General features: G+C 45.4%; 1 long non-coding RNA gene across 2 annotated transcripts; it reads left to right on the forward strand.

Annotated features, from left to right (window-relative positions):
• Positions 1-945: 945 nt before the first annotated feature.
• On the forward strand, positions 946-16,306 carry LOC144218344 (uncharacterized). 2 transcript variants are annotated; one of them, XR_013331123.1, is made up of 3 exons: positions 946-1,019; positions 10,187-10,362; positions 15,359-16,306. It is a non-coding gene; the product is annotated as an uncharacterized LOC144218344 (long non-coding RNA). The 2 variants fall into 2 exon arrangements; XR_013331124.1 differs by lacking the exon at positions 15,359-16,306 and adding an exon at positions 11,286-11,342.
• The last annotated feature ends 1,864 nt before the right edge of the window (positions 16,307-18,170 follow it).

Below are 18,170 nucleotides of genomic sequence, written 5' to 3' on the forward strand. Positions count from 1 at the left end.
GGCTGTGCAGAAGCTAGTGCTTTGCTTTTTAGATGCACCTACCATTTGTGCCCTCCTATTTTTCTTCTTGGTTTCCCAGATTTTGGACACCCCCCCACGCCGGCTCCTCCCTCCTTTGAGTCTCTCTGCCCTCTGTCAGCCTGAACTCAGTTCTACAAAAGCCTCATGAAAGGAAACTTATCCTCAATATGGTCTGTGATAGAACCCCACATTGACCATGAGCCATAGACCAGCAACCTATAACTATTCATTTTAGTTAATTATTTGTTCTGTAGGGGTTTCTATTTGTTTATTTTGGGGGTCTTTTTTGATATTTGTGTTTGAAATATATTTTCTGCTAATTCTTTTAAAGAATAGATTGAACCCTTCCCTAATGTCTAGTTCTAGACTTCATTTTTTTAAATGTTCAATGAATTTTATAGCAGTAAAATATGCTGCTCATTTTTGACACAAAATTTTCAAATGTACTTTTTGGAGTGTTTACTGAAAGATGACTTTCAGTGTTTCCAAAGAGAATTCTTATCGGGATGTCCTAAGGACCCGGAATCTTGCTTTAAGTTGCTCTCCAAAAACAATAATTTTCTTTTTAAAGCCCAGTATCTCATTTTTGAGTCTTTGTAGGAATGTTGGACCGGTCCCTCTGTCCCCTCCTCTGGGCCCACCCATCCCCTCTAATAGCCAAGCTTCCTAAGTTCTCAGGCCGGCAGGGCAGGGGTCAGAGGAAGCAGACACGCCAGCCAGCACTGGTTGCTGGGCAGTGTGATTGGTCTGTAATCCGCCCTCTCACCCAACCAGAAGTTGCTACGTGGCAGTCCAGGCGTGGTGATGTGATCCTCTGTGTGGCGACATCTCTAGGGCAAAAGTCACATCACAATCCAATTTGGAGGGTCCCTGAGCCACTCACTGTTAGGTTTAAGTTTCCAAATCCCAAGTGTTTGAGACGTGAGTCCCCGGCCATCCTGGGACTTACGGCACACACTGCCAGATGTGAAACAGAGATCCAGTCAAGTGATTTACTGGTAGGTGTGATTACCCCAACTGTGCTAAGGATCCCAAAACCACGGCATTGCATCCTGCCCCAAACACTTGGTTAAGTGAAAAACAGATGAGAGCTCAAACTTTACCTTAAAATATATATGCTTTTATTTTCCCTTTCTTAGAATGAAATTCATATGTGAGGCAGCAAAGTGTATTGGATAGGACCAAGGGTTCCTGAAGCCAGAAAAAAAAAAAAAAAAGCCCTTAATTTAAAGCCTTCCCTTTACACTCCTTAGCTGGGTGACCCTGGACATGTTGTTTATCTCTCTTGGTCTCCAGTAAGATAGGGATAATGATACTGAAACTCATAGGGCTGTCGAGAAGACTCAAAGAGACAAATGTATTAAAGTGGAAGCTGGGGGGTAGCACTGGATAAACAATGGAGAGGTAAAGAAATGAAAATGGACCAGGCTTTTGAAAGATCTGGAATATCGAAGACACATTTTCTAGTCTAATTTAGGTCTGAGATCTGTTCTCCGACTTGGTGCCTCTTCACATTGCTGTCCTTAAGTTGATGACGGGATTGGCCACAGCCTGGGGACCTAGGAGTGGGGCACCAGCACAGGGTAGAAGGCTGGGCTCTGCCAGCATCTTGCTTTATGATTGGCTCAGCCAATAGACTCTCCTTAATGCTGAGGTAACTTGAAGACGTTCTTTTAGAGTTAACTCAGCTTAAATAAAATGCTGATCTAGATCAGGGGTTAGAAAACTTTTCCTATATAGGACCAAATAGAAAACATTTTAGACTTTGTAGCCCATATGGTCTCTGCTGCAGTAACTCTGTCACATGAAAGCAGTCAAACAGACAAACATGTAAATGAATGTGGATGGCTGAGTTCTAATAAAGTGTCACTTACAGGCATTGAAATTTGAATTTCGTGCAATTTTAATGTGTGAAAAATATTCTTATCTTCATTTTTTTAAGTAACATTTTTAAAAATGTAAAACATGGGCCATACCAAAATAGGTATCAGGCTACCTTTGGCCCATAGACCCCTGCTATAGAATGATATTTTGTGAGAGATAAAATTTGGATGTCTACTGGCCTGCTTTAGTTTCCTTGCTACTAAGTGTGTGTGGTTATGGACTCTTGACTCCGTGCCTATACTGTGTTAGGGTCTCTACATGCATCAGCAGAACTTCAAGAAGGAATCATGAAATCCACCATCAACATCAAGGTTTCAATACGCTTCTCCACAAATGACCCATAAATAAGATATGCATTACCTCTTTTAATCTTTACTCCACACTGCAAGGTAGATCTCATCATTCCTACTTTACAGTTAAGGAAACTGAGGTTCAGAGTAGCTACTTAACTTACATAGGATCGTAGGCTGAAGAAAAGATAGGACCAAGATATAAACAAGGATTGTGTGATTTTAAAGCCCAGGCACCTACCACTGCCTTTCATGGCCTCCCTCACCCACCAACCTTGTAATCATCTAGAAATTCATGGCAGAAAAGAAGACCTGGAAAGGCAGTGACTGTGTTACTGACCTCACTTTTTAGAACTTGGGTCAAGGGATTTTTCCAGAAATTTGGGTTCTATTGGGGTAACACTGAGGAAGTTGGGTTAAATGCCCAACAACCGAAATATCTTTTTTATATTGGTTTTGTTTTTTAATCACATGAGCAAGCATTACTATTGGCCAGGAGTCAACGGCCACACATGGGGAGAGGCACCCAGTAGTGGAACATGAATTACTGAGGTCATAGATCACTTTGAGGCAAGCTGACACAGGGGTCTTGTCACTGATGGAAGGAACAGCATGCAAGCCTATGAGGCCGAGTCACCCTGGGTACAGTTCAAAAGGCTGTCTGCATTAAAGTGATGTCAACTAAATGGAAGGAATTCAGAGACCAAACAAGTAAATAATAACAGCATTCGGAAGGGCTGATTCAGGAAGCCCAATTTGATTTGACAGTGTCATAGTGGTGGGTGATGACAAAAGATTCCCTGGGAGAGCCATTTGGCTGTATTTGACTTGAGTGTAGAGCAAGGAGGTCAAGTGGTCAACTTGATTTGTTCTAGAGGCTATTAGCCAGTCCCCTTAAGAAGAAAAGGAGAAAGCGCTGGGGAGAGAAGGAGGGAAGAGGGAGAGAGAGAAGGAAAGAAGGGGGCAGAGAGAGAAATGGGTAAAAAATGAGAAACAAGCAAAATAGCGAGAAAAACTTGAGGTTTCCTATAAGCCAGCCTTGGACTAACTTCTGGAAGGAAGCATGTATGTGTTTGTCATGGGAGAAGCTAAACCAGGGTGCAAAAATGCGATAATAAGCAAGCAGGAGGGAACGGCCCTGTCTGATGAGAATAGTAAGGACATGTGGGTGACATCCGTTTTCTCACCCTGTGACCAAAGGGACCAGATTCCAGGGTGTGAACCTGCCACAGCAGATAGGAAAGTTTGCTTCTCCCAGACACCCTGCCCATGGGCGTGGGGGCGGGGGGGCAGGCGGTGTGAACACAGGGCCCGACTAGATGTCCAGAGGATGTCCTGGCTTGGGTTTCTCCCAGAAGCAGCCTCTGAGACAAGTATCTGAGTGCAAAATAGGATTTCTGGGAGGTGATTACAGGAAGCAGTCAGGGCGAGGGGAAGTAAGACAGATGGGAAGGCAGCCAGATAAAGGTTCATTGTCAAGTAAGCAGCACTGTGGACAAGCAGAGTGTGATCCCACCAGGATTGCTGGGGGCCAGAGTAGAACATGGACCTTGGAGTTATCCTGTGCAGGGGAGAGAGGAACTGGGGCCCCAGCAGCTGGTCAAGAGCCTTTTCCCACGCTGTGTGTGACCATTGACTGCCGGTGGGCGCCATCAGGCTTTGGCGGCCAGAGAGAACCTTGGGCCAAGCGTCCCAGGGTTTGCTGGCAGTTGGAGTTGGGCTGGCATTTATGGCAATGGTGACTGCCGAGGGCCGGGGTGCTGGCAGCACCTGCAGCGGGCGCCCTCGGAGGAGCCATATTGGAAGTGAAGCTCTGAAGGTTATGGTTTTACATGTGCACATGCTTCCTGCTACACAAGAAGGGGTGGGTGAGAGGAGACAGAGAGAGAGGGAGAGAGAGAGGGGGAGAGAGACTAAAGCTGTCGGGAAGGAGAAGGACAGCAATAGAGAAGGAAGCAAGTCCATGAGAGACCAAAGGTGTCCATGTGAGGACCAGAGCACAGAGATTGCAAGTCTGGAGGTTTCTTGCCTGCCGCCCATTCCCGCGAGGAGGGAAACCTGGATATCAGGCTCAACGATTCAAGGCCTCCGTGTTCTCATGCTGAGTATCATGCTGGCGGATATGAAGATGGGTGGTCTTCTCCTTCCCGAGAGAGGGGCTGGACACGGGAGAACAAGTTCGCCGGGGCAGGAAGCTTAAGCCGCTTTCGTTGGCATGCAAAACCCCAAGGATGAGGGAAAAATGATCCTCTGAGTCTTCCTTTTAAGTGGTCTGGTAGTGAGACTGTTTTTCCCAGATGATTTCCTGGGCCAGTATAAACTTCTGCCGGGGCCGACTTGGACACTTCTGTCTCCACCCATTCCCCTTAAAGCATGAGCCCAGCCAAAGCTCTTTCCATACAAGCTCAGCTTTTGGAAGGTGTTCAAGGAGTCAGTCTTGTGCATAGCGAAGGGGTCTCCATTACAACAAACATGCCCCATTCACCACTGTCACCCACCCCATCCGCCCCCGGTCTCGGAGTGGTCTCCCTCAGCTGTCCACAGGACAACCTCTCCCGATCAGCCGGACTTTGGTTTTTGCTGATCCCAGGGGATGATGTGAACTCCTCTGAACTCAGGGCATCAAGGAAACTGAGCTATGGGAGGCTGAAGAATGCCCTTCCCCCAATATATCAGGGCCCGATTCCTAAAATGGGTGAATGTTACGTGATTTGGAAAAAAAGGTTTTCATAGATATCAATTAAGGATCTGGAGATGAGGAGATTATCCTGGGTTATCCAGACCTTAAATGCGATCACAGGTGTCCTTAGAGGAGGAAGGCAGAGGAGGGTTTCACGTGCACAGGGGAGAAGCGGACGCAAAGGTGGGGCAGGGATTGGAGCAGTGCGGCCACTGCCCCAGGAATGCTGGGAGCCACCAGAACCTGGGGTCAGGAAATGGATTGTCCCCTAGAACCTCCGGAGGGAGCACAGCTCTGCTGACACTTGGCTTCTGGACTTCTGACCTCTAGAACTGTGAGAACAAATTTGTGTTGTTTTAAACCAGGTTTGTGATAATTTGCTGTAACAGCCCCAGGAAACCAATTACACGAGTCCATAAAATTTCTGGTCACAAGTGGATCTGGTTACAGGCAACCTGTGGGTTGAGTTGGGTAATAACCTGAGCAGCCGCTTCTTCTGGGTTTAGGTGAAGGCTGGGACCAAAAAAGTGAGGCAGATGTTGTCCCCAGCAGTAGCCTCCCGAGGGTTGCAAACTTGCTTCCAGAGACCCTGGGGAGACTGAGATGCTTGCTTCTATCTTCCAAATGGCTGGGATGCTATCCAAGGTGGGGTGACTCAATGAAAGAACGTGAGTGGTACAGATCTGGGCCTGGGTCCAGGTTCTCTGTGTGCAGTGAGGTGACCGGCTGGGGTAGCCCTGGGATTTGTACTGAGGTCTCCTGAATGCACCACGGAGTGCACAAGGACAGGAACACTTCCATGTGCCATGGGTCTGATGGAGGCTGATGGCATCGGATCCTGTTCGTTGGGGAAACCAAGGTTCTCTTATGGGTGACACTGAATACTTCTAGTGCACCACATATTCTCCTGGGAAACTCACAATATCTAACAGTTTGCTAACAGAATTCCTTCTTCCTTGGAGTAGGTCAGTGTTTTTATTCTTAAGGCCTTCAACTGATGGATGGGGCCCACCCACATTATGAAGGGTAATCAGCTTTACTCAAAGTCTACTTTGATTTAAATATTAATCTCATCTAAAAAAATACCTTTACAGAAACGTCCAGATGTCATTGACCAAATATCTGGGTCCTATGGCCTAGCCAAATTGACACACAAAATTAAACATCCAATCTTTTAACAGAAGAGGAAACAGAGGCTTAAGGAAGTAGAACAACCCACTGAAAGCCATGTAGCTAGTGTGTGGTTTGACTCAAAAGTCAAGGTTTCACCACCAGGTTTAGAGATGTTTCAGTGGGCATTAGGCTGAAATTGGCTGTGCAGCTGCACCCAGTTTCTTGACGGGGTAGGTCATGCCCAGTCTAAGCAACAAGCCAAGGGGACCTTAATCAATTCAAGTTCCTTCTCTTTCTTGTTTACTAATCACCTTTGACCTTCAACTCTCCTCAGCCCTCTCCTGTCATTCACTCTTCCCTGTTCCCTAGCTAAGTTTCTTTCAGCACATGGTTTGCGATTTGTGGTTTTTTTTTTTTTTTTTAATTTTTAAAGTCTTACTTATTTTTGAGAGAGAGAGAGAGAGAAAGAGAGAGAGAGGGAGAAAGCAGGTGAGGGTCAGAGAGAGAGGGGGATACAGAATCCGAAGACAGGCTCCAGACTGAGCTAGCTGTCAGCACAGAGACTGACGGGGGTTCAAACCCACAAACTGTGAGTTCATGACCTGAGCTGAAGTCGGACACTTAACAGACTGAACCACCCAGGCGCCCCTGGTTTGATTTTTTTTTTTTGTAAGTTACTTCTAACATTTTGCAAACATTTCAGGTACCATATATCTACCATGAGAACGCTCTTAGTCTCTAGCAATGAGTCTGCTGGACACATGTGGTTGGAGCTGGTGACGGGCTTTCTCTTCCTGGATGCCTCACTCACAGAGCAGTGAGGAGAGAAGAGACATGAGTGTTCTTGCTCTTGAAGGGCAAGGGCTATTTCTCAGCTGACCTTGAAGGTGGGGCCAATTCCTAGACATCTTTGAATCCCATGGCTGTCAGTGTCCAATCAGGAAAAGTGAAATATACCAGAGATTTGAAGCAGAGAGAATTCCATTTGGGGAACTGATTGAAAGACCTGAAGAGCATAAAGGGAAGGATAAGGGAAACTGTGGATTCATAGTGGCAGGGAGCTGCCCCCACGCCTCAGGCTGGGGGGGAGTGGGGAGAGGGCACAAGGGAAAATGGTAGAGTGTTCCCTGGATGAACTCTTCCAGCTTCTAGAAGCTAGGACAACACGGCTGATCCTGGATTTGGGGATTGCTTGTTTAGGCAGATGCCTGAAGTTGATGCGGAGGAGTGAAGCTAAGGGTATAGCTATGGTTACAAAGCTCTGTGGACATGCACATATTAGTGGCAACGGGTGATCTTTCACTACTTATTACCTAGCTTAGGTTGGGCCCCGTTGCCTGCTGCCATAGCCCCCCATCTTCCCTCACAGCATTTGGTACATACCAACTATTCCATTTATCTTTAAAACTGTTTTTTAATGTTTATTTATTTTTGAAAGAGAGACAGAGTATGTGCAGGGGAGGGTCAGAAAGAGAGGGCAGGGGAGGAGAGGGAGACACAGAATCTGAAACAGGTTCCAGGCTCGGAGCTGTCAGCACAGAGCCCGACGTGGAGCTTGAACTCATCAACCGTGAGATAGTGACCTGAGCTGGTGTCGGATGCCCAACCCACTGAGCCGCCCAGGCGCCCCTCTATCATTTTATCTACTTGAGCCAGCTTCCCGGCCAGGCTGCTAGTTCTGTGAACTAAGGACCACACTCTCCTTGTTTCTTGTATTCCCTTTGTGCCTGGTGCTCAGTGGCCACCAGTGCTCGCGTGTTAACTGGCCGCTGGCTGGGACCTCGAGAGATATCCTTTTTGATTCTTATCGAGATGATTCAAGGAGAATTAAAGGGCCTCACGGGAGTGCCTGCTTTTTGAGAAGAAAGCTGCATTTAAGGCAGTTTTCACTCAGCCGTGGCCATATCATTCAATGTCTCACAGAGAAAAGGCAGCAAGACTAGGGGGGCAAAGGGCAGTCCAAGGAGAGTCAGGGGGATGCACCCTCCTTCCCGAAGGTGCCTCTGAGTAGAGATTTGGTGGTGACTGGAGCAGGTGGATCTGGAACGCCACAAGCCTGCCCGTCTACTGTCTCCTCACCCCTTCCTCCCTCAGCCATTATTTACAGGCACGCTGCTATGATCCCACAAGCTCATCTCCACTCCCTGAGCAGAAAGGAGGGAAATAGGTTGATAGGGTGCTTTCGTCTGTAGGAGAATCAGTGTGTCTTGCCCACGAGCCCTGTGGGAGTCGTCATTCTGAGAGCAGCTATATCAGCCCAGCGAGGAGTCCCCGTGGTCTGGGCGTGGACTCTCCCCGGGAAGTTGCTCTTTCTCGTGCCTGGCTGAAAGCCAACACTGACTTCTATCCTCAGAGTTGTTAAAGCTCTAATACCGAGAGTTTATGAATGTGACAGTCAGACCTGACCGATGACCACAGCTTGGCTGCTTCCGATGCATTTTAACCTTGTCCCAGGTAAAGGCATTTAGCAGGCCTTGCACGAGTCTGGGAGGCTTCTACCCATCCACCATTTGACCACTACAGTATATCCTTGAGATGGCTGTAAGGTATATGTATGTTTAAATATATATACTGTATATATTTAAATGCCTTATACATATAAATATATAAGGTATTTGTATGTATCAGTGTGTGTGTGTGTGTGTGTGTGTGTGTGTGTGTGTGTGTGTTTAAGACCCAAGAATTCTTCAGAGGGAGGGATATAAAATGCATTTTATCCAGCCACTTATTGGTAGCCACCTGGGGCATGTGTTGAGAAGGATTCTGAAGTGCTGTATCATTGAGTTATGGGCACCAAAAGACTTATAAGACCCTTCTATCAGAAACATGTTAAAAACCAAAAGGCTCCATAATTGCACTTCTCAGCATCCTTGGGAAGAATTCTGTGGCTTCTCTCGAGTGCCGAAATACCTAAGGTCATTCCTCTCTTTCTTCTTTTTCATTAATAGCAAAATTTCCCGTCCTGTCACACGTGCCTATCATCACACATGATATATTTCATGGCATCATCGAATGTTAGGGCTGGATGATTCTTTAGAGAGCATTTAGTCTAAGTGTCTTGTTTTATAGAGGGTGAAAATGAGGCATAGGAGTCTGATTTTCAAAAGGTCAAACAGCTAGTTAACACAGGCCCTCCGCCTCCCGTTTATGGTCTTTGGACCCTCTGCTTCCAAGGCAAAAGTATCTGTCATCACCTTGACTGTTTGCTAGGAGAAATGCAGGGCTGCTTAGGAGTGTGTCAGGCGCATAGCTTGGGCCATAGAGGTCGTCTTTGAGCTGCGTGGTCTGGCTCTCTCACTTGCTAGTTGAATAAAAAGTAGTAAATGGCTTAATCTTGCTAAGCCTCAGTTTCTTCATCAGGGAACTGGAGGTGAGGATCATGTTGATAAAATGAAGTGATGAACCCGAAGTGTGTAGCACTGGGTCTGGCTCGATAAATGCTGACTATTTTTGTCATCTGTACGATGATCTGGTTGGACTCCATGGTTCCTTCTTGTTCTGAAAGACTGTGGTTCAGAACATTAGGTCATAGCCCATGGGATTGCCTCTGACAATGTGGTGGCCTTCATATGGTGGCATCAGGACTGCTCTACTCAAGTAAGATGGTATGTGGCGAGCGGGTTGTTTGCTAATTAGCAAGCATTACTCAGTGTTTATTCCAGCAAACATACTTATCATCATCTTTATAACTACTAGTATTAATAACCTGCAAGTTATATTCGATGAAAATGGCTCCAATGCCAATGGCCAGTTTTAAATCCATGAAGGATTCTGTTAAATTCTCAACTCCCCTAAGCACAACCTCTTTTTGCCAACCTTTATCTTCTGGCTTGGGTCTTTAAACTGATTATTCTCCACAAGGTGGTGTTTTAGGTTGCTCTTTATATCCGGCTGCAGTTTTAATTGGTATCATTTTATATTTGCTTTTTATTGATACCTTATTCCTGGGCTTGCATCCATAGTCATTTCCTAAAGGGCACGGTTTTTAAAAACCTAATAAATAAATAAGTGTGTGTGTGCGCGCGTGTGTGCGTGCACATGTGTGTGTCTAGGCTGAAGTCAGCACCAGCTTCTGAGGAGTGAGCATTAGGTGTCTGTGAAGGGGAATGCTGTCTTGATGCAGAATTCTGTCTTGTACCTCCCGATGTTGTCTGGGTACAAGTCCCAAAATATGTCACTTCTCTGCTAAACTCCACAGTGACCGCAGCATGGGCTCCATCCTGATCCTGTAGTCCTGACCCACGCCGTGTGGACCCGGAATCATCTGGGAAGATGCTGTTGATATGAACTCAACTGAGTGTCAGTCATCAGGCATCTCAAAGCTCCAGCAAGCACCCCAGGCCTGAGCACCATCTTCCTGGAGATGGGCCCCAGGTGCAAAATCCTCTAGTGGGATACAGCAACATTCTGACAAGGCCTAGGGAATCTGAAGTGTCCTTTATGGCTAGAGTTCAAGGTTCTATGAGGAAAAACTCACTGAGCTTTGGGCCCATTATTTTTCCACAAAAAGGAGGCAGGAAGACTGTGATCAGAGCATCTGGGTTAGACTCCTGGTTGGGCCCTGCCGTGGTGTCAGCTGACTGCAGGGCTATACCTTCATCTTTCCAAGGGCCAGTTTCCCATCTGTGAAGTGGAAGAAGATTTTACTTCCACTGCTGATTTATGGGTTGTTGTGAGGATCACATGAGATAATAGATACAGAAGGACTTGTAAATTCTGAAGTCACTTTCAAAGAGAAATTTCTTACAATAATCATAAAAGTATAACGATGGAAGGAAAGCCCTGCCCTGCATTAAAGTCCCAAGAGCAGAGAGTTGGATCAGGAGAGATAGAGGAGGAATAGAGGACACAGTCTCTGCTCTTAAAAGCTGAAGCTCAGACTGAGCAAGTGGGTCCTGACAGAATCACCAGTGAAGCCTGGAGGTGAGAGATTGCTCAGGCAGGTCTCCTCCAGCCACGAGGGACAGAGAGCCACGTTGGCATGACTTCAGCAGACAGGAAGTTATTGTCTCTGGTCGTGGACAAGATCACAGGACTCAGTTTCCCTCACTCCATCTCTTGCTTCCACTTTCCTCTTTGTTAGTTTTATTTTTAGGCAAAATCACCCCACTCCCATCAATAAGAGGAACTTCTCATTCCCAGAAAAAGCCCCAGAACTTGAATTAGGTCTTGCACTGAATAGCTAGTGTCATGTTGGTCATGTTTCATAAACCAGGCACCCATCACCAAGGGCGTGTGATACACTGATTCATTCATTTATTAGACACATATTTATTTAACATCTATTTTGTTCCTAGGACTTTCCTGGGAGCTGGAGATAGAGCAGTGAACAAGAACAACAACAACCACTCAAGCAAATACATAAATTAAAAGATCATTTTAGACACAGGTTCAAAGTCGGATGTTCTGGGTGGGAGGCCAGGACTCAGTATTTAGCAAGATCGCTAGTAAGTCTGATGCCAGTGGTCTGTGTTTCACATTTTATTGGATGGTGCAAACACAGTATAAAGAGCATTCTCCATGCCTGTACTGTTGGTGGGAATGTAAACTGGTGTAGCCCCTTTGGAAAACAGTGTGGAGGTTCCTCAAAAAATTCACAATAGAACTCCCCTATGATCCAGCAATAGCACTGCTAGGAATTTACCCAAGGGATACAGGAGTGCTGATGCATAGGGGCACATGCACCCCAATGTTCATGGCAGCACTCTCAACAATAGCCAAATCATGGAAACAGCCTAAGTGTCCATCAACTGACGAATCGATCAAGAAGGTGTGGTTTATCTATATAAAGGAATACTACATGGCAATGAGAAAGAATGAAACCTGGCCATGTGTAGCAACATGGATGGAACTAGAGGGTGTTATGCTGAGCGAAATAAGTCAGGCAGAGAAGGACAGATACCATATGTTTGCATGTATAGGAGGATTAGGAGGAACTTAACGGAGGACTGCGGGGGAGAAGAAGGGGAGAAATAGTTGGGGGGAGGGAGGGAGGCAAACCATGAGAGAGACTCTTGAATGTTGAGAACAAACCGAGGGCTGAGGAGGGTGGGGAGGCGGGAAGGGGGGGGTGACAGACACGGAGGAGGGCACTTGTGGGAATGAGCACTGGGTGTTATATGGAAACCAACTTGACAATAAACTATTTAAAAAAAAAAAAAAGAATATTCTCCAAAGACCTGGGGAGCAGTGTTTAGCTCTAAGTCCCCCTTTCTTAGGTCAGGGAAGTTCTCAGAAATGAACAGGGTAGACAACAAGACATCAAAAACAGCTTCAGGATGGGCAGGAAGGTAGCCTGCTTGCCTGTAGAGCAAGAATGGGCACAATAATTGTTCAAGGCATCATTTCTTACTCTAGAAGGCCCCATTACTTCCCAAGCCAAGATTCAGATACTTCCCACAAATATAAAAATTAAGATTTATTTGCTTCCTTTCTTCCCAGGTTAAATATCTGTAAAGATTCAACCTCTAATCATTTTGTGTTCTAGATGTGGGCTTATCTGCTTATAGTCCAGTATTCACTTATTGTGGTTTGATTATCATTCCACTAGCTGTCCCTCCTCCCGTCCTCCATGCTTCCCTTCAGAATAGCCTATTCTATCTCGTTTCTTTCCCTTTCCCCAGAAAGTAAGCTCTTGCCAAAATTGGCTTTATGTGTGGAGGCCTAGAGGCTTGTTTCTTGGAGGCAAAGGGTGAGAGATGCTTTGAAATCTGGTTTTACAAGCTGTTTTACCAGTTTTACCAGAGGTGAGAAACCAAAGCTGAGACAGAGCAATGCCAGGTAGCACTTCCAGAACTTTTTCAGGGGAAGCCATCCTCAGGTTATTTCTAGAAGCTTCTCCTACTCCTTTCCTTATTCCTCCTGTTTGCTTCCCGGGGAAAAAAATCTTTATGTTATGTGACTTCCTTTTCCTCTGAAATTTCTATCTTGCATTCCAGCCTTTGGTCACTGTCTTACCGCTCTCTGAAGGTCAGAAATCAGATCCTTGCCATTCTGTGTTTGTGGAAGTGTTCAGTGGAAGTTTATCAAGCAGATGAATGATTGTCACAGTAAGGTGTGGGAAGGGGAAGGCAATTATAATGAAGCAAAAGGAAGGCAGGGAGTGGTACCCAGCAGATGGAATAGGCAAGTAGGTGAATCCTTAATGGCTGCATTGAGTATCATGTAGAAGAGGCAACTGTTAGGATGCCACTTCTGGATAACAAGGCAGGAGAGGGTTAGAACCATTCCTTTAGAACCCTCCTTCTGGATTGTTCACAGATCATCACTTAAATAGAAACACAGATTACAAGTGTCGGCTTAGAACTATAAGAAGGAAGAATGGAAATCTCCCAGAACTTATCCTGTCTGGGTTCATTGTATAGAAGAAAGAAGTGAGGCCAGCAAAGGTGGGGGTTGTGAACATGGTCGGCCAGGGCCTTTCAATGTCAAAGCATTGCAAGTCTTAGGTATAAGCTGGGGAGGCCACTGGGCAGCTGAGAGTCATCCAGGAGCACAATTCTTAAAATCTATCAAGTTATATAGTGAAGAAAAAGTTGCTATCATTTTTAGTCATTTACAGATAAAAGAATGATGAATCAAATTTCGACTTTTCTTACAAAAGTGAGATGCTTGGTAGAGTGTGGACAGCTCCATTTATAGAGGAGAATGGCTAGAAATCTAATGGCAGCTCCTGATTACTCTCTGCAATGGAAGAGCCTCCTGACTGATGATATCTGGTTCTTTTGAGTCCGGCAATTTCCTCTGTTTTTAAAGAGCACATTGTATAGAATTTGTAACTTAATTAAAAATAATAATAATAAGATAAAAAGATGAGAACATAGTCAAATCACATGTCACTTCCTGCCTTCAACCCTCCCATCCAAAAGTCTTAGCAAAGTTTTAGTCCTTGACCAGGCTTCTCTGCCCATCCTCTGACTTCGTCACAAGTCTGAGCTCCTGGCTATATTATTTCTAAGACTAAGTTATGCACTGAAGTTCATCAAGTCTGGGAAAGTGAGTTATCTGTTTCAGTATGTGAGAAATTAATTTCTCACTGGACACTTAGAAACTTCTGGGTTGAAAAAGAAACTTCAGGAGTGCCTGGGTGGCTCAGTCAGTTAAACGTCCGACTTCTGCTCAGGTCATGATCTCATGTCTCATGGGTTCGAGCCCCGCATCTGGCTCTGTGCTGACAGCTCTTTTTAAACATTTATTTTAAACAGTCAGATGAATTGTCAGTATTAATGCCTGGACTTTGAGAATTGAATCCAAATGGCATGGTGTGTGTGTGTGGGGGGGTGGTGGGGAAGAAATATAATCAGGCACTTAAAAAAATGTTAGTTTAACCTTACATACTAAGATGAATGGGGGTAGAATTTCCTGAAGTCAAGTTCAGATGTGACATTCTTTCCAAAAGAGGCCCAATTAAGATCACATATCAAGTCATCTCCCAAATTTACATGTGAAAAGGCACAGTTCCGGGGGTAGCAAATTATAAGATGTTTCTTCCTTCTGTCATCAAGACATCATTTTAGCCATTTCTGTGTAATTTTTGTGGGCTGGGAAACCCTTTGTTGCTATTAATTATATCTGTTCAAAATGGGAACATGTGGAGATAGGTTGGTAATAAAATAGGATGAAGCAGAAAATCAGGCCAAATACCTCGTCAGCCAATAGTGCTGGGAAAAGGTTCAGAACTATCTGTATGAAGAATTCAGCCTATCACAGGACAGGAGATAGAAGTTGTCTCTCAGACATGCTTGTCCCTGTGTCCTCTCCTCTTCCTCCTATGGGACAGGCTCATCCAGGTCACCTTCATGGCACCGGGAGCTATGGCTTCCCCTCCCCCACCTAGACNTCCATTGGCCTTGGTGGGCCCAGATTCATTTTTGGGGGGTTTTGTTTTGTTTTTTCATCTTTCCCCATTCTGCCGTATGGCTATTGTGGAAACTTAACTGCATTTGGGAAAGCATAAACACTTCAGGGAGGCTGTTGCTTTTTCTTCATTGTGTTTGGTCCAGCCCAGAGCCTTCAGACCTGAAAAGCATGTGGGATGGAGGAGGCCTGACTTCTGGGCTCATCACACCCACTGGCCAGATGCCTCAACCTGACAGGGAGCAGGGTCCTCTTAGATTAAGTTAGGAGGGTGGGTGGAGTCTCCATTTCCTCCAGGTCTTCTGGAGGTGACACTGTGACTCCTGCCTGACTTCTGTTTGTTTGCTTCTGGGTAGCATTAGAAAACTAACCCCATTTAACCCAATTTGTGCTTCATTTAACCCAATTTGTAAAAGAGGCTTCACTTTTCTCTCTCTTTCCTCAAGTTTCAGTTTTGGTAAAACTTTACATTGGTGAATCATATTCTATAATCAAAACATTCTCTTACATTCAGCCCTAATTGGTCCGAGATGGGCATCGTAAGGCCTGGTGCAGGAAGAAAGGGTTGGAATGTTCGGTCCCACATGTCAAGCAAACCTGTCCCCTCTCAGAGCTGAATGGATGAAACATCGTAACTCAGAAAACACGTTGGACTTGAGCTCTCTAGCCTGGCAGCCCACATGACCTGGACACTTAAAAACTCCTGGACTGAAAAAGAAACTTCAATTTCTTAGAGGCAAAAAGTTTCCCACAAAATCCTGGTTTAAACACCAAGAAATAAATGTCTACTTAGCCGTAGAAGATTAGAGTTGTCATCTCAGAGCAGCCATATTGAGATAGAGGGCCAAATTTTGGTGCAGGTGAATCAGAAAGATGCAGATTACATTTTTGTCTGAAATGGAGCACATGGTGAAAAAGTAAGGGTTTGGGGCTGAAATATGCTGAGCACTCACTGCCTCCCAGCTGTGCCAAAGAGCAGCTCAAGGGGCTTACGTATGGAAGTGTGAACGTGGTTCTCTTTTTTCTCTCCTGAACCTGCTCCTGGAATCTATCGTCCTGTCCTCTTTCATAACCTTCTCTGTGGAGCAGACACACTCTCCCAACTGCGGCTCCATTTGCCCTGCCAAATCCCATTCTGAAAATCAACTTTCAAAATGGCAACTTTAAGGGAACACAAATGGGGCTGAAAACGAAGGAGCAGCCCAAAGGAATGGTTTGAATTCAGAAGTTAAAGAGGATCAAGAAGCCTTGTGGAGCAAACTTATATTTCCTAAGGATCCTGCTGGCTTGTGCCAGTCGAGGTGACCAGTCTCTCCAGATGGGATGTGCCACTTCTTGCACTGGGCTGTAATTGCCCATGACAATTGCAGTCTTCTCACTGTACCAAGGAAAAGAGATACACCAACAAAAGCACCAACCAGAAACCCACACTGTTTGAGGCAGCTGTCCTATTAAAACTGTAATTGTCTCCACTACAGAAATCTCTCTCCATGTTCTCATTCTTTGTTTCGTGTACCTATTTTTCAAGTCTTCCTCCAACCACTTCCTTCAAATCTCCTTGTGTCTCTTTTGTGAAAAAGAATGAAAAGAATTGCTAACTTTGACTTCTTTCACTGTTAGGATATAAGAAAGTATTTTTCTTGTAAGTTTCTCATGGAGCTTCTTGCCTTGGGCATTGAATTTTTGCATCCATCCATCCATCCATCCATCCACCCACCCACCCACCCCAAAGTCATGNTTTGGCCCATCCAGGACTGTTCTCTCTTCTCTGGCAACAACCCCATTTTCCTTTGGGAAAATGCCTTCATTCATTTCCTTTTTATTATTTAAAAAAATTTTTTAAAGTTTATTTATGTTGAAGGACAAAGGGAGTGGAGGAGGAGCAGAGAGAGAGGGAGAGAGAGAGAATCCCAGGCAGTTTCGGGGCTATCAGCATGGAGCCCCCATGCGGGGCTTGAAATCACGAACTCTAAGATCAAGACCTGAGCTGAAACCAAGAGTTGGACGCCTAACTGACTGAGTCACCCAGGTGCCCCGCCTTCATGCATTTTCAATCCATGTGGTTCAGGTGAAACTAAGCCCAGCAGTCAGCAGCAAGAGTGCATACGTTACCCAGGCCTGGCCACTGCCCTGCCTCAGCGACTGAATTAATTGGGCAAGTCAGTGTCAGTCTGACTCTTTGGTCTGTGACTGGAACTCTTGGGAAAGATGATCTCTTGATCAGCTGAGGTTGCCAAGCTATAGGAATGTCACTGTGGAGTTCCCAATAGCTATGAGGGAAGAGTGAAGCCAGCAGAGAAGAAACAGATGTAGAGATGGTGAGTGAGTGAGCAGCCACGTCCTAACAGCCCAGTGGAGCCCCTCAATCCAGCTGTTTCAGTTCTGTTCCCTGAAGGTTTTCAGTCTTGTGCTTCAACAGGTATCCATTTCACTTAGGTCATTTTGAATTGGGTTTCTGTCCTTTGCAAATCAAAGAGTTCTCTCTCTTCTGTGCCAGGTCCTGAGACCAAGACAAACCCATTTCAGAACCCAAGCTGGATAGTAGAGTGGTTAAAGGTGTGAACTCTGTCACCTGCATATGAATTCTGGCTTCACTACTGACAAAGTACATGACTTCATACAAGTTCCTTTGTGCCTCGATGTATTCATCTAGAAAATGGTGAAGGTATAAAGAGCACCTTTTGTGCTCTTAGGCTATTGTGAAGATAAGCTAATTCATCTAGAGTGTTTAGTATGGTGTCTGGTCTGTAGTGAGCATTCAATAAGTATGAGTTAGAGGCAAATTGTGGCCAGCGGCGGCTAGACACGATCAACAAGGTAACAGCTATGCCAATATTGTCGCGAATCTGCTTTGTTACCTTCCTCCTCCTCTCTATCCCGCCTGTATAGATTGCATTATTGCTCCTAATTCATAACACAGCATGGTTGTTTGTAAGCACTGGTGTTGTTTGCTCAGTAGTATATCTGCAGGAACTGGCTGGCCGATCACCTGTCCACCCGCCCCAGCAAATGATGGAGCAAGGACATGCCATGTGGGAAATTGTCTCCAAGTACACAAAACGGTTGCCTCTAAATACACTACTGGACAAGCTGTTCCAGAAAGACTCACAGAAAAACATTAAAATACTTAAATCACAAGGCTTATTAAATATATTTAAAACACACAGCAGTAAGCAAAAGGAGAAAGACGGGGTCAGTTCATGCACTTGGGATAGGGAGCATTTGGAGGACTCTAGCAGTGAATCCTGGGGTCCACAATGTCCATGTGCCCTGTCTCTCTCTGCCACTTCAGCTCTCTCTGCTCATAGAGGGGTTAGCAGGACCAG

This window comes from Crocuta crocuta, unplaced genomic scaffold (genome assembly GCF_008692635.1).
Source record: "Crocuta crocuta isolate KB4526 unplaced genomic scaffold, BGI_CrCroc_1.0 scaffold39, whole genome shotgun sequence".
Taxonomy (NCBI): Eukaryota; Metazoa; Chordata; class Mammalia; order Carnivora; family Hyaenidae; genus Crocuta; species Crocuta crocuta.